Raw genomic sequence first — 24291 nt, 5'->3', positions numbered from 1 at the left:
GAGGTCGATGGGCAAACGACTTCATCGCGTAATCGCGAAAAATCCGTAATACCACGTCCCACGGTGCCGAGCTGCCTGTATATCTGTTCGTGCGGCCGTGTCGTTAATGCATAATGCACCGGCGTGTACGATCGCGTACGAGCTACCCGACACGATCGTTTTCCCAATCATTAATCGGTCGCGAGGGGGCATTAGATTAAAGGACGACCGCGCAAATTATGTCCCGCAGCAGCATCCGCCGGCCGTCCAGCGATTTTCACCCCACAATATTCGCTCGGAGATTTTTCTTTGCACCGCCGCCGCCGCCGCCATCTTTCGCGACGCGAAAAATTCGAACGTTAAAGGATTCCGCGATTCCGCGGCGTCTTTTTGCCAGAAAACTGGTATGCGAAGCGCCGCACCGCGCCGCGGAAAGTGGAGCGTTCGCGATGATGACGGGGATGATTTGCGCACGCTCGTGAAAAATTGGAGCGCCGACGTTTTTCGACTTTTTGCACGCACACTTCTGCGCAGGCACTTCGAAACGAAAGTGAAATTACCAGAGATATCCGATATGAAGATATCGGCTCGAAAATGGAAAATTTTTGTTTTGTTTGAAATAAATGAGTGATGGGAATGTTTTAAGAATATTCCAAAGGAAGCAGATCCGAAAAAAATTTTTTTATCCCCCCACCACGACCCACAGGAGGCCGGCAAAGTTCGAGGAAAAAATTAAGAACGTGAAATTGTCTTCTTTCGCATGATTTTTCCAATATTCAAGTGCAATTTAAAAGAAAACTATTAGAAATAGCTGAGTTGGGTTTAGACGGTACGGAAGCTTACATCTTCTAGGATTTAAAACGACGTTAAAACAAGTAATTGATACTACATTTTGAAAATTATAGTTTTTTCAAGTGAGCACAAGTTTTTCACCTGAACTTTAAGTATGCACATGTTAGCCGGAACCTAATAGAACCTAGCAACGACTACACTGTGATAAACTATGATTTGTCGACTAAACGATGCCAAAAAATTCATTTGCGACAACTTGCATCAAATCTACCAGAAATTACAGATTTACTTCAGGAATATTACCAGGACCTGTGTAATTAATAAACACCGTGTAAATTCAAATTGACTTTTGTTGCAATTTGAAGCTACAAATGTTACCTCTTTACCTATTAAATTTCATTCAATTATCTCGAATGGTTTGGAAGTTATTATTTTAGAGCGCCAAAATGGCATTTTCGCCCACTGTGCGACGTTCACGTCGACGCCATTTCCACAAAACACGGTTTCATCGACGTCAGTTTTTATCGGCATTCTGTTCTCGATGATTTCTCGCTGCTTACAATCATCTACTTCGTAGTAATAGCAGCAATGTATCCATAATGTCGAAATTATTACATGCGTAATGCGAAAATAGCTTGAAATTGTAGTATGGTTTAGCAGCGCCTCAGAATTGCCACTGCAAAAGGCAAACGTCTGAAAAGAAAAATGGCACCGAGAAAATAATTTCTTTTATTGGTGCACGCGCGACGTTCAAGGCAATGGAAAATAATTGCAAGCAGGTTTTTACACGATCATAAATAACGAAGACATTTTCACTTACTATCTTAGCTAACTCATCTTTTATGCATCTTTTTTCAGTTTTTTGTCCTCAAATTTTCTCCTTGAACGTGTTAGAGATGGAAAATGATTTATGATGCTTGATGAATTTGCGTCAATCAGCTCAGAGGTCAGTGTGTAAAAATCGTAGCTTCATTTATTTAAAAAATTGCCAGTCAGTTCGCGGAGAAATGAAATCATCGTTAGGCTGCGAATTTTCATGAGAACTCGTTTTTCTAATTCGTTTTACACAAATTAGAAAGCCGTCACTTTCTGCGATCCGAAAATTTCTTGTAATGAAAATGAAGTAATAAAAAATTTAGTCAAAATTTATAGTTCAAAATTAGAAAGTCGTCACTTTCTGCGATCCGAAAATTTCTTTTAATGAAAATGAAATAATCAAAAATGAAGTAATCAAAATTTTGTTTATACCATATAAATTGCATAAAGATCCGTAGTCTAATCATATTAAATAATTCATATAAAATTATATATCAATTGCACACGGTAGTTCCTGCACTAAATTTTAGGCTAATCAAATCTATCCAATAAATAGAAGTTAATTAAACAAACTCTAATTGGCATTGCTTTGAATTTCTCCGCGAGCGAATTTATTGCAATTAAATGCATTTCACGGGAATTGATGTAAACATGTGATTTACTATGCAGTGCAATAATTAATAATGAACGATTTACGAAGTGCGTAAAATTGTTTTTCAAGAGGAGATGATTCTCTCGAAATAAAACAAACGAAAATAAAATAAAATAAAAAATACCGTAGCAACATTCCGCCATCAGCCGGATATTTAATTGAACAAATACCAGTGTCGACTGTTTGCTATGTGTCCGTTCTCTCCTTTCATGCAGAATCCAGTTCGCCAGACAAACTGATTACCGAGCCTCTTGTAGAGCAAGATACTTGCACTAAATTGCACCTCGTAGACAAGAGATGAGACAACACTCTCAGATCGTGAGCGTAGTCTCTGAATCATGCTCGCAAGGCTTAACCCATTAACGATCCCTACTTTTCAACAGAAATTCCGTTGTAAGAACGACTGGGAAATTAGTCAAACGACCCGGTGCATCTTCTTCAACAACAAATACAAAAGTTGAAGCAATTTCTATAATAATACAAACATTATAATGCAAAACTGCCATTTGTAATTATTAGACTGCCGATTTTATGCATTTATGAGACAAATGGACAATTTAAAGCAGTGGACTTCTTCAACAATAAATACAAAAGTTGAAGCAATTTCTATAATAATACAAACATTATAATGCAATACTGCCATTTGTAATTATTAGACTGCCGATTGTATGCGTTTATGAGAAAAATGGACAATTTAAAGCAGTGGACATGTTAAAATGATTTAAAGCCACCAGCGTATTGTTTTCAGCTGAACAAATTAACTAAAAGAATAAAGAAATTTTTATTTCGCCCCTGTGTCTTGCAAGCAATATATTTCTTATTTTGCATAAAGATCTACAGTCCAGTAATTATGTTCACGGCGAACAAACCGAACGAAAATGCCAACGTTAAATTAGTTCAGCACGCGTTAGTGTCACGATCATGCCAAAATATACCTTCTCTAATTTTTGTGCATCCTTTTGAAAGCAAAAGTGAAAAATTCGAATCCTTATACTCAAAGTCCTGCCATTTTTTTAATTTCCAATATTTTTCTTTCCGGTACTGATTATAAGTAGATAAATTATTAAGGTAAATTAAAGATGAATAAGATGAATTATTGAGTATACTTAATTGCGTCGTATAGACAGTCGTTTAAAAAATTGGATTTGATGCGTTTATGACAGAAATGGGTAACAACAATTCTAAACAGTAGAAAGGTTAACAATTGAAGAGTCTCGATACATTACTTTTGTCCTGCTAGTAGTATCGGAGGAAGCAATAAATTTTTGGTAACAGTTACACAATTGTAGAAAACAGAAATTAAATAGGATCGCATTTTATCTTCTAATAATTTTAATTAGTCGAGAATAATGTACCAAACAAAATCCGCAGTCTACTAACGAATCAAACCAGCTAATTTACAATAATTTTCGATACAGCCTTCTACAGTCTACTCGATTTATGTCCAAAACACGGGTCCGGCCAGTGACATATATCGGCAAGGAGATCCTTTGATCCACGCCGAACGTAGGTGCCTCGGTTCGTGGCCCTCACGGACTATACTCCGCGGTAGTGGGGATAGTTTTGGGACGTTTATCTGCTAGGCATTTGCGACATATATAGAGTAAACGCTGTAGTATCTCTTAGAGGAAGAGTTTCCTCGCACCCGCGATCATTTTCCCCTCGAGCAAACGCTATCTTCGAAAAAACGGGGACAGGACAGAAAAACAGGATCGTTTTCAGAAAATTACGGTCCGCTTTCTGAAGTATAGTTAGTCCTAAGCGAACCGCGTGCCGATTTAACACGTGGCAGCTAAACAGTGGTCGACGCGGGACAACTTTGTACCGGTTTAACGTTCAAATATTCATTAAGCGTAACGACAGGTTGGATATATCTTTTGTGCAGCACCACGAGAGAGAGAGAACTCCTTTTGTGACGCGACGCGCGCAATAGTGTAACCATAATGGCTCTCTCAACGAAGATGGACGCGTTATGCCGCGCTCACAGGCCCGAAATCGTCGCGGCGCGTCGCGTCGCGGATACCGACGATTGTTCAAACGTATTTTACGAGACTTTTTATTCCGGCTTGATGGCCATTTTTATGGTCTCCTTTACTGTTTACGGCTGTTCTTGCTCGCCGCATTCTTCGTCGCGTACCGTCGCCGCCGCTTATCTTTTCAATAACTATGGCCGCGCGCGGTCTTCAATCGCCCCTCGGCTGTGGGAAACGCGATTTTGCAAAAACGAACACAGAGACGGCCCGGGTCTCTCACATTCTAGGCTGTAAACCCGCTTTATAGCCCCATGATAGTGTTCGTAAATCGGCGATTAGCCTCCAGAATTATTTATCCGATTTTATGTTTCAATAATGCAGACCTTTCGCGAGATTCGTAAAATATACTGACCCCGCTGGGGCAAACGCTCGATCGAAATCTCGGATGCGATTTTGCTGGCAGAATTGTTGTTCTTGCGTTTAACAATCACGAACAATGTTACTCCGTTTGTGCCAGGACAAACGTGGAAAAGTGAAGTATGGTGGCAAACAAACGAACGAACGTGAAACGAACTATTGTTGCACCCTTTTGATAAATTGAGAATACTTTGTTGTTCGTCATCGTGTGCAAATCGTAAGATAATTTTAATAATTGTTTGTAAATAGAATGCTTTGAATAATTTTAAGAATTGACACAGACGACGATAGACATTGCTAGAATCGTTTCCGGGACGTTTGTATAGCAGCACGACCTTCAAATAACCTTGGACTTTAATATCTGTTTTATCCACTTTAATCTCTGGATTATAAAATTACAAAATTGATAATTCAGTTTCCCTTAAATAAGATTCATTGAAACTTAATTCACAAAAATTACTAGATAGGATTAATTAATTAGTTTTCAATAGCTTGTGCGTTAAATAACCATTTCTATCTCGCAAGAATACTGTTGCAAAACGCACTGAACCGGAACGAAACCTAACTCAAAAACGATGAGCCCTCTTTCAGGAAGGCAACGAAGCTTGGAGATAGAGCCTAAACGATCGGAACACGTCGCTTCGTCGAGACGGTTATTGATCGAGCTCGATCATAATGGATCCGATCGACGTTTCCCGCGTTCGAACCGAATTTGGACCGTAAATCACAGCCGGTTGAGAAAAAGGACGAAATAGCGGGATTAAAGGCTCGATAATTGAATCTATCCTTACACAGGATGAGATTTTCTTCCGGACTCGTAATGGTCCCGAGCTTAATGACCGGAGCGATCTAGCCTCGATCCAGAAGGATCGGGAAGATCCGTCTCACGCTGTCCCGCGCACGTTTCGGAAAGTTGAAAACCCGGGGGGGGGGAGACTATTTTTCATTTTCCCCGACACGGGAGAACGGATTACCATATTCAATTCGTCCGGCCGATTAATCTAATCGCTTCCGAGCCAGTTAATCCTCGCTGACGTCACATTTAATTACGCTTCTTCTCATAAATTTCAACGCCATACTCCCAGCTTCTTCTAATCGTCGCTAGGCACATTTTACGCGGCAGCTAATCAACCTACCGCGCATGTAATCGGTTATTTACTGTCTTGATTATTGGACAAACTTGTGTGCGAAAGTTATGCTTCCTTTAAATCTGCACGATCGACTTTTTAACCTATAAAAATATGAAACTGGGAGCAGCAATTTATTAATGCCAATTTTATCTCGTCCAAACTTCCTCGGATAAAATATTGTTGAAGAGAAATAAATATCGTTTCATTTAATGCGGCCATCTTTTTTTATTTTGATACAGTGTTACCACGATTTTTCTGATTTCCGGAAGTACTCGAATCACTTTACATTTATCAAACTACGCCGACAGTTTTGTTTTGCTCTCACGCTATTGTTTCCAAAATCAAAATGTAACACTAACAGAACTACTAAATTTCGAGAGTTGCGCCAGCCTGAAGCGATAGGATGAGCCATAAGTTCTCGCAGTCAGTTTATTTGCAAAATGCACAGAAGCCAGCACCGATTGTTGAAATTAACAAACAACCTCCACGGGAACGGCAAAATAAAGAGATCGCTATCAACCGGCACACGCGCGATATACAATAAACATTGGCTACAGCCATGTTATCGTTCGATAAAATAAAATGACGCAACGTGAACAGGAACTTCTGACGCACGTTAACATTTTACATGATAGTTCGTCGAATTTTACAATCGGCATGAACGTCCGATAGATTGTGCGTTTCGACAAAAGAGAATAAAGTAGAAAATGAAAATAAATCAACAAGCGAATGGTAAATTGAAATCGTGTGGCAAACGCGTGCACATATTATAGTTATTTCATAGTTTCTATAAATTTATGGAATATTCAAATTTTTCGACAAAATAATTTTTGAGAAGAAAATTTTTTGAGAAAGCTGTTCGGAAGCTTTGGATTTTATCTCTGCTAGGAATTTTGGAATATCTTCGTTGTTTTTGAATGTTTGGGAAAAAGTTGAATGAGCGCAAAATAGATTGACAATATTTGGTTTTTTCTGAACCGTAGAAAGGCGCGACCATAAGCAACAGAAACCATTTAAAGAAAGTATGGAGCATTCGGCGCGGTGTATATAGGACGTGTTCTTAAACGGGACCTTGGTTGCGGTAAAAGTGTGTTTATGGCAAAAAATGATAGTGCACGAAGAGAGGCAAGGATGACTATGGTGGTATCGTGAATCGGAAAATTGCGTTCCGTGTGCGCTCTCGTTACACGCTTGGTCAACGATATAAGAACATTTCACTAGCTACGCTATCTAGAGCATGTTTACAATGAGTCATTTCTTTGCTCGTTTCGTGCGAGCATAGTCTTATCGAAGCATTACCGTATTTCTGCCAAATCGCTATCAACCGTGTAACACGATTTTGCTTATTTCATATGCTAATAAAGCTTTGAAACGAAAATCTTTGTCATGCCGTTCACAGAATTCATAAAAAAAACTTCTTTCTTTCATAAAACACTATCACTTTTTAATCAACTCCACGTGTATCTTTTCAGATTGTTCGTATAGTTTTTTCTGATAAACAAATAGCGTAGCACAATTTCGTAACAAATTTTTCCTCGATGAAACGAAAAACTGTTGCAAATGTTGTTAAAATGATCTCCTCGTACAAAGTTTTGAAGTGTTTACACCGTACTTTTCAATTAATTTCGTAAACTTAATTTTCCCACGAACAAAGAAAGTACGGTAAAGTCTTGGTCCAAGCCGAACGGAGCTACACGATTTTAGTCAGTTCGCTTATCCCCTCCACATTTTCTGTAACATGAGATTGGTTTTTAATCATTTCCTACCGTTATCTCATTGGAGTTCAATGATCGATTTATATTGATATGTTTTGCTTCAGAGGCGTTCACATAAATGAATCATAAGTTCACGAGGCTCGAGTCGATTCATTTTCCACGCTCTGTATTCTTTTCCGCATTCGTTTACTGTAAATCTGCTACAGTTTAACGGGAAATGAGTATCATACGATGTGTATTAATGCTTTCTTAACTACAAGAAAATATCTCGTCTCAAACAACTGGGAAGATTTATTAAATATTTTGGATTGCACTAACCGTGCCTGAAACAAATATAATGAGTTCGTTAATCTCTGAATAAGTTTTACTAAATAAACTTCAGCAAAATAAAAATTAAAAAACAAATGGACATAAATTCCTTCCCCAGTTCAACAGACTTTTAATCGAGTTTTATAAAATTTTCATCGAAGCAATTAAGCCGATGAATTTCCACAAGATTCAATTAAGCAAATTTTTGAACGAGCCAGTGAACATTTATAAAATTCCTGCGTCTATTAATTGGATTTTGAGAGCATAAAAATTGGCTGACAAACGGTTGGTTGAGTAGGCGATTATGTTTTCCCGTTCGGCGAACGAAATTCGGTTTGATTATGTTTGTTTGAGGTCCTGCTATCTTTGAACGCAGCAGGTTATTAACCTCCGTCAAAATATACCCCGTAGGAACCGTTAGGCGAACATAGTAGCGCGAATGCGATTTCGCGAAACTCGTTGAAAAAGAAATTTTGACAAACGCATGGTGTTGGCTGGCAACCGGTCATTTTAACGGAAGATAAGAATGCAGCTTACCGTGTTTGACACCGGGTGACACGTACTTGCGACGACGATCGCAAACACTCGCGCGAACGCATGGTCGCGTGTGTACGTTGCGCCTGTGTGTGCGCGCGCGCGACAGTCATAATTTTACTAGTTGCGCGAAAAAACCGAACGAACGTTATACGTATGTGCATAATATAATATATCTTGTTACGTTGCGCGACATTTAAAGAACCTACAAAACCTGTTCCCGACGTTTTTCAATCCCTAATTAACGAGATATTTTATTGAACAAAGCGATAAAAGTGTCACGTAGTCTCTAGGGGAACAGTTTCTAAATAAATAACACTAATGAGCAACAAATTATGGTCACTGTAGTTTCGTTGCCGTTAAAAGGTGTACAAAATTAAATGGTTTATGGAAGAATTATGGAATAGGAACTTGAAAATTGCATCTCTGTACGTTAAGTAACATTAGTGGAGAATTTGAAACAAAATTAACAAAATTAAAAAGAGGAGGTTTTTAGCGACAATTTTATTCCTTGGCAACTTAAACAAAACTGTGTTTTTCATGTTTTCCTTCTGGGGCATATATTAACAGTGACTTTTATAAATGATTAAAACTAAATTGCTTTATATCTGCATTTTCTATATATTTAAAAATTAACTCTCAAACTCACGAGTTTCAGGGCCTGTTGGTTTACAAAAATCGAAGTGGTTTAATAAAACAAAACCAGTTCCTCGAAACACCTAATTTACAATTTTCATTACGTGCTCGAATAAAAAAGTTTTAAAAAGTGCCTATTTTACTTTTTACGTGTAATTCTTGCCAATTGCAATTTTCTGCAAAATCTTTTTCGCAAGTCACTTAGTAGATCAATGCTTCCAATTACTAAACAAGGTGTCAAGTTTGGTGTAATTTTGCAAAAGTTACTCGGATTGAAATGGCGTTCGAAAACTTTCGTCCGCGACTGTAAGCTCTTTTCTTTCGTCCTTATGAGAAGATATATTAAGAGTGATTTTTATAAAAGATTAAAACTAAATTGCTTTATATCTGCATTTTCTATATATTTAAAAATTAACTCTCAAACTCACGAGTTTCAGGGCTTGTTGGTTTACAAAAATCGAAGTGGTTTAATAAAGCAGACCCTGTTCCTCGAAACACCTAATTTATAATTTTCATCACGGGCTCAAGTAAAAAAGTTTTAAAAAGTGCCTATTTTACTTTTTTCGTCCAATTCTTGCCAATTGCAATTTTCTGCAACATCTTTTTCGCAAGTCACTTGGTAGATCAATGCTTCCAATTACTAAACAAGGTGTCAAGTCGTTAGGTGAAATTTTGCAGAAGTTACTCGGATCGAAATGGCGTTCGAAAACTTTCGTCCGCGACTGTAACCGCTTTTCTTTCGTCGAAGCAAACGGCGTTTGGTTCGGATCGGTGTCGAGGAATCGGCAAGAGCATTTCTTTCCACGATCGGTGCTCCCCCCGCCACTTGTCCGTGGGACGCGAGAAATAGCGGGCATAACTGTTGTGCAAAGCCCCCTATCTCGTTGTCAGTCTACTGTAAACTCGATTTTATGGGCGTTGCGAGCCAAGGCAGCACGGCAAAGCGGCGCGTAGCGTAGCTTTTTCGCGGTTACCTCCGCATTTTCCCTCGTCTCGCCGACGTAACGGGTTGTTCCCCCCGTAGCGGCTTGTCGGGGCCGGAAGATCAAATCCCCCGTCGACTCGCATTTTTTTTCCTTTTCCCCGAGAAGTGTGCCACGGAAAATCGTCATCGTCGTCGTCGTCGTCGCTGTCGACAATTTTCTCCTCTTAGCCGGCGAGTCCGACGACGACGCCGGACGCCGTCTGAATTTCGAGACGCCAATGACGAAACGCGTGCGCACGAAAACGAGAAGCAACGCACGTCCGACGATTTCTGCAAGCGGAGAAATTGCCCCGGACACTATTCGACACCTCGGATTCCGACCGTCCGAGAATTCCGTTCCGCGATCCTGCGAAACGCCATTTTCTTTTTCCCCGAATATGCGAGATTCCCTGCTCGAGGCGACCGAAAACGATTTTTCTCGCTCTTGACTTACTTCTATTAGGTTGGCAAGAAAGTAATTTCGGTTTTCACTAATAGATGGCTTTATGTTTTGTTTGATTGACTTCTGTTAACACGTTGCATTTGTTTTCTTTCTGGCATTTCAAACCTGCATCTTTTAGGTTACTTTTGAAGCAAATTACACGTAATTCTGATTAAAATTGTTAGTTCCGTGTCAATTTGAACATGGAGTGCAAAAACGAACATTATAGGCACATATTGCTTTTTCATTTCCACAGAGGTAAAAAAGCTGCCGAGGCTCACAAAGATATATGTGAAGTTTAGGGTGTGGATTGCTTAACAGAACGCACGTGCCAGAATTGGTTTAAAAAATTCCGTTCTAGAAATTTCTTACTTAGAGACGACCAACGTTCTGGTCGACCATCCGAAGTTGATGATGACCAAATGAAAGTCATTATTGAATCGGATCGTTATATAACTGTCCGAGAGATTGCAGACAGGTTAAATGTCTCGCATGCAACTATAGAATATCGTTTAAAAAGTCTCGGAATCGTTAAGAAGCTCGATATTTGGGTTCCACACGAATTGAAAGAAATTCACTTAACGCAACGCATCAACATACGCGATATGCATCTCGAACGAAATGAAATCGACCCTTTTCTAAAGCGAATCGTCACTGGTGATGAGAAATGGGTTGTTTACAATAACACAACTCGAAAGCGATCATGGTTCAAGCGTGATGAATCAGCCCAAACCACGCCGAAAGCTGAATTGCACCAAAAGAAGATCATGTTGTCAATTTGGTGGAATTACAAATGTATTGTGTATTTTGAGCTTCTCCCAAGGAACCAAACCATTAATTCAGATGTTTATTGTCGACAACTATCAAAACTGGACATAGCAATCAAAGAAAAACGGCCAGAATTGGCAAATCGCAAAGGAATCGTGTTCCACCATGATAACGCTATGCCACACACATCTTTGGTATCACGTGAAAAGTTATTGGAGCTTGGTTGGGAAGTGATGTCACATCCACCATATAGCCCTGACATTGCACCATCAGATTATCATTTATTCCGAAGTTTACAAAACTCTTTGAATGGTAAAACTTTCACTAATGATGATGGTCTGAAATCGCACTTGGATCAGTTTTTCACCGATAAGGATCAGAAGCTTTATGAGCGCGGAATTATGAAGCTACCAGAAAGATGGCAAAAGATCATAGAACAAGATGGAAAATATTTTATTGATTAAAGTTCATTTCTTTGATACAAAAATTGGATTATATTTCACCTAAAAATACCGAAATTATTTTCTTGCCAACCTAATACTTTTTCATATGGATCCATAGACGAATAGAAACCCCCGAAATTGGATTTAGACAAATTTCCAACTTTGGTAAAATTCTGAAACTTAAGAAAGATAAGCCTAGGGGATACGAACAATGGCGGTCGAACGTCCCGAGTCGCGTAATTATTTTGTTCTATTTCCGAGCGGTTTAAGTGCCTTTGCCAGGAGTAGTTGTATAATTTACAGCAGAGAAGAACCGCAGACATTAGGAATAATAGAAACAATTCGAAAGACATCATTAAGGGTGGCCAGCGGAGCCTATCGCGGCTCGTTTCTTCCGCCGTACGGAGATACATAGTTTCGCGTGTGCTTTCAAGCGCATTCCTTCTGTTTGCTTATTTACGGCTGAACAAATCGATGCTATCGGTGCGATATTAATTTTCCCGATCCTCTAAATATTAAACCCCCGTTAGTAGACTCGCGCAGGTTAACTGGGAGAAAATATTTCCCTCGTAATCGGGCAACTGTATTTTTCCAATTAATGTTTCCGTTTAACGTCGAATCCACCGTGCGCTGAAAGCAACTGCCATGTTATTATGCCATACTAATTGTTACTTTATTGTGAGAATGACAAGATTACAATCTAGATTCTTCGCTGTTTATAATATCAGATGTACGCAAAAGTCTTCAATCGTTCATACGTAATCATTATACTGCGAATTTTATGAATTTTATGAAAATCGGTAAATTAAATAGGAAATAGTGAAAACGAAAATGTCAGTTTCGATTTGTTGAAATTTTATTGAGATATCCTATCCATGCGATCGCTAAATAAACGATGCGTGTCAACGTTATCGATAGAATGCGGCTTTTATGCATTTATGACTAAAATCAGTAGACTCAACTTAGGTTCAGGTAGATAAACTGCAAAGTGGATATTCATGCAAAATTTTTCTACCTGAAATGCAACAAACTGAAGTGAAATAGAAATTTATTTTCCTTCGTAATATGTTCAATAGGTTGAAAATGAAATTGCAATATTTCAAAATTCTTCCGAAGTATTTACTGCTTTAAATTATATCAGCTTTAAATTTTGTAATTCTTCCAAGGTATTTACTGTTTTAATTTATGTCAACTCTAAATTTTAAAATTCTTCCAAGGTATTTACTGTTTTAAATTATATCAACTTTAAATTTTAAAATTCTTCCAAGGTATTTACTGTTTTAAATTATATCAGCTTTAAATTTTAAAATTCTTCCAAGGTATTTACTGTTTTAAATTATATCAACTTTAAATTTTAAAATTCTTCCAAGGTATTTACTGTTTTAAATTATATCAGCTTTAAATTTTAGAATTGAATACAATTAAATTTAATTTGATTAAATTTTGAAATTCTTCCATAGTATTTACAGTTTTAAATTATATCAGCTTTAAATTTTGAAATTCTTCCAAGGTATTTACTGTTTTAAATTACATCCGCTTTCTGTGACAAATGCAAAGGATCCGTTTACTGGTGACCGTAAGAAAAGCGAAGAACAATTGGATTGCGTCCGGACGGTAGCGAAGGTGAGCGCACAATGATGCAAAGAAGCAGCGAAAGAAGTGGTTTTACGGCTTATTAGCCTAAAACGAGTCACGCAGTCGATCCCGCCGCGAAATTACGAGTTTGCACGGGAAGAAGAGCCACGCCGGCGAAGAACCATCCGGATTCTATTCTAGTCGCGTCTAGCGTATCAAGCGCTTAATAATCATCGCTGCCGTGTTCATTTCCATCGGACCGTTTCCCGGTGCATATAATTCCGAGAATCGTCCGTCTTTTCCCGCGATTATTAATTACAATCCGACGCGGCGGATTCTATCCTTAATTCGGGTAGCTACACAACGCGAGATTGCATTCGCAGCCGGTGTTCTGCCGTTTACGCCCGAGGATCGCGGACGCGCGCGAATATTTGATCTAGTGTTATATAAATGCTATGAGAAAATATGCACCGACGTGCATTCGTATCTTCACGAAATGGCGACGGCTGGAAATCAGAATTCCGCGTCGATAAATCATTTTTCTTCCTGCATCGCAATTTATGTCCATCGAGAACGATTGCTAGTTTGTTTAATATAAAATCCTTGTGTCGAACAATTCTAAGTTTGTTCAATATAATGCTATTGAATTTTTAAATTTCATTATTTTGCCGATTAAATTATAATTAATCATTTTTATTCATTTATTTAATCTTTTTTTATTTCAAGATGTAATTTAAAAATTTTTAAATGCTACTGTATTATTTTTAGTTTATCAAATATATTAAAAAAGCAAATATCTTTCAATTTCACTCCAGTTTGTCGGAACTCGTGTAGAAAATTTATTAATCGAGATCTTGTTGTCAAATAATTGTTTAATACGAGGTTCTTGTACTGAACGATTGCTAGTTTGTTAAATACAAAGTCCTTGTGTCGAACAATTTTAAGTTTGCACAGTATAATATTTTAATTTCTACAATTTTATTTTATTTTTTATCGATTAATTAATTTAAAAATTTTTAAATGCTACTGTATTATTTTTAGTCTGTCAAATATATCAAAAAAGCAAATAACTTTCGATTGCACTCCAGTCAACAGTTTTTATTTTGCGTAAAGATCTGTTAATGACCGACAGAATTATTTTTTCAGTGCAGCGTGGTTATAGTCGCGTTAATGTCTGCTGTTGCTTTATAGTGGTCAACGGTGAAGTATAAAGTGAAATTGTATCGTGCGAAGGTTAGGGAACGACGCAGTAAATTCGAAATGCGAGTGTTTGTAAATTGTGCGTGAATATAGGCGCTATGTTGGTAATGTCTGCGCATCACTTGCCGTTTCTACTCGCTGTAAACACCGTCGATCATGCGGTTTTCTATCGATCTTGCGTATCTTCCGTTTGCATCGGATTACCCGACTGCGGATTTACTTATTTTCAAGAAAAACAAGTGAGGCACGCTACATCGAAATATGATCTCGAGCACTGGGGCAAATACTATACTTTATGTGCAATTTCACGAGATCCCGTAAACAATAGCAACACGTGCGTTCACTGCTCACTTTAAAATACGCTTTTCCAATTTCTCTGAACACCTTCGATAAGCTATCAAACTTCTCGCGAACACTTAGAGATATTAATGATAGCGATTAATTTTAACTTTCAACAGTCTTTCCCAATTTTCCTGAAGGTTAATGATTTGATATTGGTGAAATGGGAGAGATGTGACACAATTTTTCCATTAAGTAATGCAAACGTTGGCAGCGTGCGAAAAACGCTCGGGGCCAATCAAACGTGTTTCCATGCGTGTCACAGACCCATTCCGAACTAGGGTAATCAAGAACCCTACTCGCTAACGCGGATATTTGTCGCTCCCTAGAGACAAACGTCCGCAGGACGGTGTTCATCCAAACGTGTTGGAAAGGCCATGAAAAAACATGGCGGAATGTTAACTAGCAAAAACAGCGTTTCACGTTACAAAAACCATTCCTCCCCGCTTTTTCTAAAAAATAAAATCTATCGTTGAAAAGAACTGCTCAAACTGCACAAAAATCTGTAAAACAAAATTACTGAAATATTTTCTATTCTACGATGTTTGCAGACACAAAATTTATCGTGGAAAATTGCTCAAATAATTAAGCGCGCAAGAATTTTGATCAGAAAATCACATTTGACAGATTTGATGCTGTAGGATGCTGCGTAAATTAAGAAACAAACTCAACTCTAGACAAATTGAAAATCCAAATAGTTTCTGAGCAAATATTTTAAATAAAACTAGACCCAAGATTTTCCCCGACAGTTTTTAAACAGTAAACTGTTCGGAATGTGTAACGAATTAAAAGTTAGTGATCGATATTCATTTCTGAGACGGCATCATTGACAGGAAAATTGAAAATTCTTTTGAAGCTTGTTTGCGAATGGATACGATCATGGAAATCGTATTGCAGTCGAAAGAAACATTGCCAAAGAAATCATGTTGCTCGCTGAATAAATATACACTGGTTGAAATCGCGCGCAATAAGGAGCCCATAATTTATATTTTTAACGAGACAAACATTCATAATTCTATGCGACGTAAAAAAGCGTGCTTCGCATGCGAGCCTAAAAAGAAGTCCTCTAATTTCTTGCTGCACGTTCTAATAAATACAGCAAGCAATTAATTTCGTAGTTGAAAACTGCGTTGCTATTATGCTGCTGGTAACGGCCAATGAGACGGTAGGCGCAAAAGTAATTAAATTAAAATTAAACTTTGCAGACATTTTCTGCATCTTCTCGCAGCAACCATTAGAGGACTCTAAGAATAATCAAACGAACAGCGATGAAGCGTCTTTTTGTAATATTAAGTAATACAAACAAACTTTGAATGCGGAAACATTTCTCGCAACTTCTCGTAACAACCAGTAAACATTCGCAAACAATTTTCGCCTCTAATAAATTATATTTCCCATCGAGCAACGGAAAGAAACAAGCAAGGTTTAAATATTCTTTCGAAATATTTCGCAACTCGGATCGTTTAACGTTCCAACGCCATCAGATAGAGTCGCGAACAATTTTCGCCAATGATAAACAATCTGTTCCCACATTAACAACCGCGCGAACGTTCGTTATTAATACAGAAGACGATTTACGCGTTCCCGGGAGAGCAAATTTTCAAAACGATATCGGATCGATCTTTTCCCGCAAACAGAAGACGCACTACTCGAAACGTGTTCGCTTATCAAACCGTGAAATCGGCGCGCGCCTAATCTAGTCGAATGCTAATCGGTCAAACAGCGATAACCAAAGAAAATATTTGCTCGACAGTGACACGATTTCTTCTGTTTAACGATCCCATTCCCGGGGACGATTATGCAAATTGGATCAAGGATCCGTGATTCGCGGCGCGCTTCGAGCTCTTCGCGGCCGATCGCGTTTTCTCAGAGGATGCGAACACATTTTTCCGCGACGAGATGCAACAATCATTTGCCGTCCGCATTATCGCGTGGAAGGATCCGTGGGACGTTCATGCAAAAGTTCAGCCGATCCTCCGGCGCGTGTGTGCGTGTGCGTGTGCATGCACGCGCAGGGACGTATTAGCGATTTTATCGGGAGAGTTTGTAGCGCGCAGCAAAGTGGCATAATTTTCTGATAGAACGTGCAGAAACTACTCGTTCGAGGTTCAGGCAATTTTCGATGTCGTTGGTGGTGATGGTGGTAGCAACAAAGTGTTGCGTCATCAAGTTGCCGAGCAACTTCCCGGCAAAAAGGAGACCCGTTGTTCGACGCGATTTTATTGATTTAACCCTTGACCCTTCGCCGGGTCTTGCTTGATCCAACTCATCGGATCAACCGGGCAAAAAAGATCGCATAACTGTCGCATACCGTTAGCTTGTTTAACCCATTTGCATCGTAAGGAAATATGAAAAGAAGGCCCTTATCACTAAACTCTTTTTTTGTATTTATTATATTTAAAAATGACTACAAGTAAAAGAATATTTCAGCATTATAAGAAACAATCAGAATTACTACTTTCAGCTACAACAACACCCTCCACTTCGATTTTTCAGCAAACGAATTATAATAGTGACCAGGAAAATTGAGCGAGTGACTCCAACTAATATTCGTACGCTCTTAAAAGTCGCATAACTTTGTCAATATTGGACTATACTAATTTTTTGGAGAAGTTAGAACAATTGGATCACTACGTAACGCGAGAAGAAGGTTTGATTAAAATTGCAATCGGCCGAAATTACAGAGAAAGTACTAAAAGTTGTATTTTGCAACAATCATAAAATTAGACAAGATCTGTTCCGTGCGATTCGTACAATTTCTATTTTGCATGAAAATCGGAAGGCCACCGATGACTATTTTATTTTATTTTTGCTGTAATAAGCCTTCTTATGAATAATTATAAAAGGCCTATGAACAATTTACATAAGGATCTTCAATTTATCGGTAAATTCAGTGACGATACGGACCGCGTGAAACGCTATAAAAATTTAAGATTAAGTTTAGTTGATTTTTAAAAATGTCGTTTGCCGAAATTGAAATGATTTTTACCGCTCGCCCTCGAGGCATTGATTTCGGGTATCATCGCGTTCTGCGACGAGCAGTGAATTCTATATTGAAATATTGTTGTATTTATATAACAAATATATATATAGTGAAATATTGTTTCGCATTGTTTGTAGCGAAAAAAAACGAGGACGAAATCGATATTTCAGTAACTAGGATACGGTTGTAAAAACCGATAGTTTTGCTAATATGTTTGAGGCACGAGGCTCGTGATTGCATTCTCCGGCCGACCTTGACGTAAATTAGTATCAGCATTTATGGAAATGCAACACGGGGCCGTATCAGAGAAAGGCTGGTATCTCTCCTTGTCCAATTTTAGCCGCGAAATTATTATTAGATCGATAATGCGAGTTCGATGACAACGGCGGAGTTATCTGCGATATTTCGGTAGTGTTGATATCGATCCTAAATCCGACGGGCAACGTAATTCATCGATCGATTATAATAACTTGTCAGCAATGAGCGTTCGTTTCTTCATCCCTCGGTCTCTACATATTTGAGCGTCTGATTTCCGTTTACCTTGCATGATCAATACATTATCAGAAATCCACTCGCGCGGACGGTTCGACGGCGAATTAACTTTCGTCGATTAAGCAGTTTGTCGAAGCTGCAAAACGAGATACAACATTACATAATCGTGAACCTGTGATTTATTTGGTTCGCTCATGAGATAGGTAATCATTATTACTGCGTTATTCAGCGGTGCTTTCGTTGATTTTTAGAAGTTCCTAATTTTAGCACGAAAACCAGAAACTGTACAAATTTGATAGATTCGATTAACCAGTTAAGCGCGAATTGTTAATTTCTTATCGAATAAAAATGTAATTCTTTCTCCTTTTGCTTTCCTTTTTTCGTAAAATTTATAATAGCGGCATTTGGCCTGCATTCGACGTATATATCCGTCATTGCTTGATTTTAATTGTAATTTAATTTTTAAAATTAAATTCCACGGTTAACTGGTTAAGAAAAAATAGTCTCGAGGAGTGATTGTTTTTAAAAACTTCAAATATCCTCTATTCATTCAATTCAATAGACTGCAACCACATCGAACAGCATAATGCTCGCAGGTATGGCTATCGGTCAGTGAATATCATTGTTTTGATCGTTTCGCATAATTGATCTAGAAATTTTTCTTAAACCCTTTCGATTTCAAAGTTTCATTTGCACAAGCTGGAATCGGAATGAAAATCGTGTTAACGAATTCACTCTGATGGCGCAAAATCAAACATATTCATAGAATTTTTGCTGTTGAATCAATCAATTGTAAAATAGTAAATAGTTCTATAACTAATAAATGGGGGCAAAGTTGCCACAGATTTCTGCTATTTTGGGCAACTCTATGAATGATCAAATTCTAAAATTTCGGTCCCCCGTTCCTGAAAAGCAGTAAAATTCATCGATCGAGGAACAAGTGGAAAAATAACGCGATCTCTATCGAGCTTAAAATTCGAAAAAATAACTATGAATTATCAAATTCTAAAATTTCGGTCCCCCGTTCCTGAAAAGCAGTAAAATTCATCGATCGAGGAACAAGTGGAAAAATAACGCGATCTCTATCGAGATTAAAATTCGAAAAAAGAAAAATACGATTGCGATAATCAAGGAGATAAATCAAGCGACATGTGTACCTGTGATTAAAGGGATCTAGTGGGATCGACGCACAAAGCCGCAGGGGATCACACGATCACAAAAAAAAAACAGTCGGCTGTCACGACGAATTGTTGTTGTCCGCGATCGCGAAAATGGTGGACGAGCGTGTTGCGCGTACGACGGTCCAGCACCGACTGACGATGACTCCGTTCACGAGCGACGTCACCGTCTGACTACAGACGGCGCCTAACTACTCGGCACGCGATTGGTCGCCGGGCCGACCACCTGCGCGTACTCCTCTTCAAGTATACACCTGGCGAAATTGCGCGCGCGATACTCCGTGCACGTTTCAGCGGCCGGGAACAATAGAACTGGAACCGATGCCTTTACACCGTAACGCTTGTTCTTTTTTCTCTCTCTCTCTCTCTCTCTGTCGCTCGCGACGAATGAATGAGACGCGTCCAGTGACTGCGATACTCGATACTCGACACTCGATACAGTGGAACTTCGATTATCCGAACTAGTGTTCTCGAGAATTTCTCGAGAAATTTTGTAATTGATCATTTCCGATTTCTAGAGAAATTCCAGTATTTTGAGAAATTTAAGTCTAGGAAAATTCTTATGAATCTCATTTGTTTTATAACATATTTTCGGAAATGAATTTTCAGTTTACTCAAATTGCATATTACTAATCGATCGCGTACGTGTAAGCATATCTACAGGCATATCAATGCCTATGTATGAGCCTTTTATTTTGAAAGTGGCCTAAGTCCACTTATACTTAAATTGAGATATTTGAGGGTTTGTGTTTCAATTAGTGTTCCTTCTCGAGAACTTCTCGAGAAATTTTATAATTGATTATTTCCGATCTCTCGAGAAATTCCAGTAATTTTTCTACGGCTACAGATTTTGTTACGAAAAAAAAGAAGTAGATTATCTGATTCTACATTAGACGCATTATGCTTCTTAAGAAGTCATTTCAAAAGAAAAGCGTAATGTTACACTTTATAAAAGTTTGGTTTTTAAGAAATAAATTTACCGGTTATATTTAGCGTCTAGTTGTTCCTTGTTTTTAAAGTTATGTAGATATTGAACAGGAATAAACACTGAGTTAAAGTTTCTTGCCCTTCCAACAAATATTATTAACGATATTCCAACTATTATACGTTTCCCAATATTTTTTTATTTTATTAAAAATTCTCGATAATTGGGTATGGGGTCCTTTACCCCATACTCTACTTAGTGACGCGTGAACGAATCTCAAAGGATTTTTCGATATCTTGAAAATTGTTAATTTTTTAAAGTGGCAGCCATTTTTCATTAAGTTAGCACAGCTGAACTAACAAACCGATGAAAACTAGTTTTCAAGAGCTCGCAGTGAAAACATAAGAGTATAAAAACGATGTCGGTTGAACAGAATGTTTTTTGCAATTGTTTTAAAAATTTGAGATGAAAAACAAATTTTCAATTTAAAAATTTTTTAATAAAAATGAGGACGTGGTGTTCCCTTTTACGGACGTGTTTTTGAGATTGCAAACGCTGTAAGTTTTTAATAACAAGAAAATATATTCGCAATATTGAAATTGTCAAGATTTGCAAAGCGCAGAATTTGAATGGAACTGATTCGAAACTTCCGTCACACTCGAACTTATGCGAAGCAGCAACTGCTACACTTACGTATAGCACACCGCTGGTTGAAAGTGCTTTCCGAGTTACGGGCGCAACAATGGAGACACAACAATCAGAACTATGAATGACAAGTCCAGGTGAACGATACAGCGTGTTATAATGGGAATGTTAAACTTTATTTTGAATTTCGCAGGAACGGCCCCGGACAACTTCGCGAAAGTTTCAGTATGAACTGATTAGGGACCGTTGCACAGTGTCGCGAATGGCAATTCTAGGTGGAAAAAAATCATAGATCGTTTCATGCTTCTTCAAACCGATTGAGATTTTCTGTTAGGTCGTGCAATGAGATTCAACATATGTAGAACCTTTAAAAACAATATTTATATTGAAAAATATTGTATCAATTACAGAAACAAATATAAAAATAAATTAAATAAGTATAACAATAATATCTAAATATAACAATATAAAAATAATTCTTCGCTAATATCGCTGTCGCTATCAACTAAGTTACTTATGGGATTAGACGGAAGTTATTGTTAAAAGTAGATCTAATACACATTTCTGTAGCGAATTTGTATTTTTTTTTTGTGGTATCACCCTATAATAATTTATGATGGGATCAGAAGTAATTAACAGCATTGCTATTAAGTCGTAGTTCGTACACTCGAATTCATCCGTGTGTGGCCAATCCTAAATCTTCTTATGTCTTTATTGCGAGCTTCTTGAGCCTCTTCAGACATCATGCCAATTGGCAATAGGCATGATTTACTTATTGCTACACTATGAAATAATAATTTGTGCACTGTAACGGGCATACAAAGACCAAGGATATAAATTTAAATATAAATCTTTTGTTTCGCGAACAAATTTCTCGAAATTTAGAAAATTAATGCTGTGACCTGAAGAAAGAGCAGATATAAAAAAATTCGTGCAAGAAGTTCCTTATTAATGTCTTGTTCCTTGTTGCTTATTTTCGAAATTTTTGCAAAGTTTTTGAAGAAACGTCTAGCCGTGTTACCATCATTTGTGGAGTGCGGTGTTACAAAGATTTTAAAAAATTGTGACAGGCAGGTCAGCAGATATTTGCAGCTGATTTTTGTCAGGATCCCTTCTATATAGTTCGAACTTGATGCAATAAACATTTCAAGATTGGATCTTTTGAGACTTTCTAGTTCTGCTCTATTAAAGTCAACTAACCGGCATAGAAAACTGGTGCTTAAAAAATCTCTAAAAATTATTGTAAAGGACTTCATTAACGAACTTCGCGAACATTAATGTAAATATTTACTTACGTTAATATAGAATATCGTGGCATAGAAGCTTAAAGATTCATATTTATTGCTCCGACATAATTTTGTCTAGAACAAATATAAACGTACGATTTCGCCGTATTACGGTTCGGAGTTTTCACGTATCGATTTCGATGCTTGTATTGCTATTAAGTGAATTATTATGGGTACAATTAGGCTCGGTAAACATTCCGAAAGAAGAATATACGAATGTTATATCTATTTTCTGACATGACTTGACGCTCCGCACGCTCTGCTCGCTCTTCACGAGTATGCACTGCGTGTGTGTGTGTGTGCTCGAGCTGATGGCTTGTCATAACTCATGCAGCTGGGAAACGTACGGGAAAAGAATTCCTCCGCACCAGAAGAGCGAATCTTTAAATCGACCTAAACATCATCTTCCTTAATTAGAAGCGCGAGGAAACTGCCTCGGTTGATGCTTAACCGACCTTGGGCTACGCTAATTTCATTTTTATTGCTGTATTGTGCAATCTGATTTCCTGATGGTCCCTGCATTAGCCACCAACGAAAACGTGAAAAAAACAAGCGTAACGATTTTGTCTTAGCAACTGGACTGGTAACAATCACTCATTTCTAAGCGCAAACTGTTGCACTCTTATTTTTACGCAAATTCTTTTCACACGTTACTTCATAAGAATTGGGAAACAACTTTCAGCAAATTCATTATGGGAATAAAATGAAACTCAGTTCTTGTTAATATTTATATCATATCTGTTCACGTTATATTTTATAAATCTGCTCGTGGTATAAAATCCACAGTCCAAACTGTTAAGTGTTAATTTAAAATCCATACTATGCATTTCGTGTCTCAAAACTAAATATTTTGAACATTTTCGATTAAAAAATTGTTGTAATAATCGCAGGAGTTGCATCGTATGTCTGAACAGTTAAAAAATGTTGCAATGACTCAACGTGCAATTCTCAATTCTGTTGCAGTTCTCAACTTCGAGAAAATACGGGTGAAATTCTTTGATATTTTCAAATTTTCCAATTTAGGGCCAAGGTTTATGGAGACGAACAATTCGTTGCATTGCGAAGGAGTGACGTTTAATCTGGTGTAACGCTTCAAGGAAAATTCAGACCAATAGATATGAAACGGAACGAGGAAGAAGCGAGTGACGACGCGGACGTCGCGACGCTCCGGGACTCCCTGGCGCATTGTTATCGGGGAGCACAATGATAACGAGATCGCGTCGCGGGTTTCCACGGATTTCGCTGGATTTCGCGTGTCATTCACCGGCGAAAGAGTATGCAAATTCGGGGAACGAATTCCCCGAAAGAAAACCCGTGAAGACGTTACATCATCGGCGACAGTCTTTCGCGCGCGGCGACATAAAGAATAACAACTTTCGCCGTCCACCATTTATAATTTGGTGAAAGTGCGCGGCATCATCTGAATTTCGTCCGATACCGAACGCCGTTTGTTTGCTTTTGCTGCTGGGCCCGATCGTTCCACTCGATCGTGTTAACGTCGACACCTTTCACGTTCTCTTATGAAATCAGCTAGGAAATGTGTTGCATTTTTACGAATTTTTATGGTTGCAGGCAGTGCTTCATCCTACACGAGTACAGAATCGAGATTTCGCTTGAACAATTACCAACAAAGGCTTTTATTTGCTTTTATGCACACGGTTCGGTGAAACTCGAATGTGTAACAGAAAATGAAAGTGTGAGAGAAGAATTGAAGGACATGCTTGAAACAGTCGCCGAAAAAAAGGGATCTGCAGAATGAAAGTATGAATTCGAAACAGCTGAATTGTTTGAAGAAAGGTCGCATTGTTCCGCCTAGTTTTTATGGTTTTGTTATGAGAAGACCATTACGCGAAATAAAAATTTTCCTCGTCGAGTGCTAATGCTAACTTTTAGTTGTCTAAATTTGTCCTCTGCATATTCGATCAGTGTTTTCCTCTCGTCGATAACGGAAGAGATGAACAACATGCTTTCAACGTGGGGCACGCACCTGACAGGTGACAATAATCGCAGCTGTCGTCAATTAAATTATTAATTCGTGGCAGTAGGCGAAACCTAAGCAAACGCAGATGCAAGGAAAGTTGCTTGTTGGAAGCCTACT

The sequence above is a fragment of the Halictus rubicundus genome, chromosome 2 (genome assembly GCF_050948215.1).
Source record: "Halictus rubicundus isolate RS-2024b chromosome 2, iyHalRubi1_principal, whole genome shotgun sequence".
In the NCBI taxonomy this organism is placed as follows: Eukaryota; Metazoa; Arthropoda; class Insecta; order Hymenoptera; family Halictidae; genus Halictus; species Halictus rubicundus.
Note: the sequence above shows the minus strand (reverse complement) of the source record.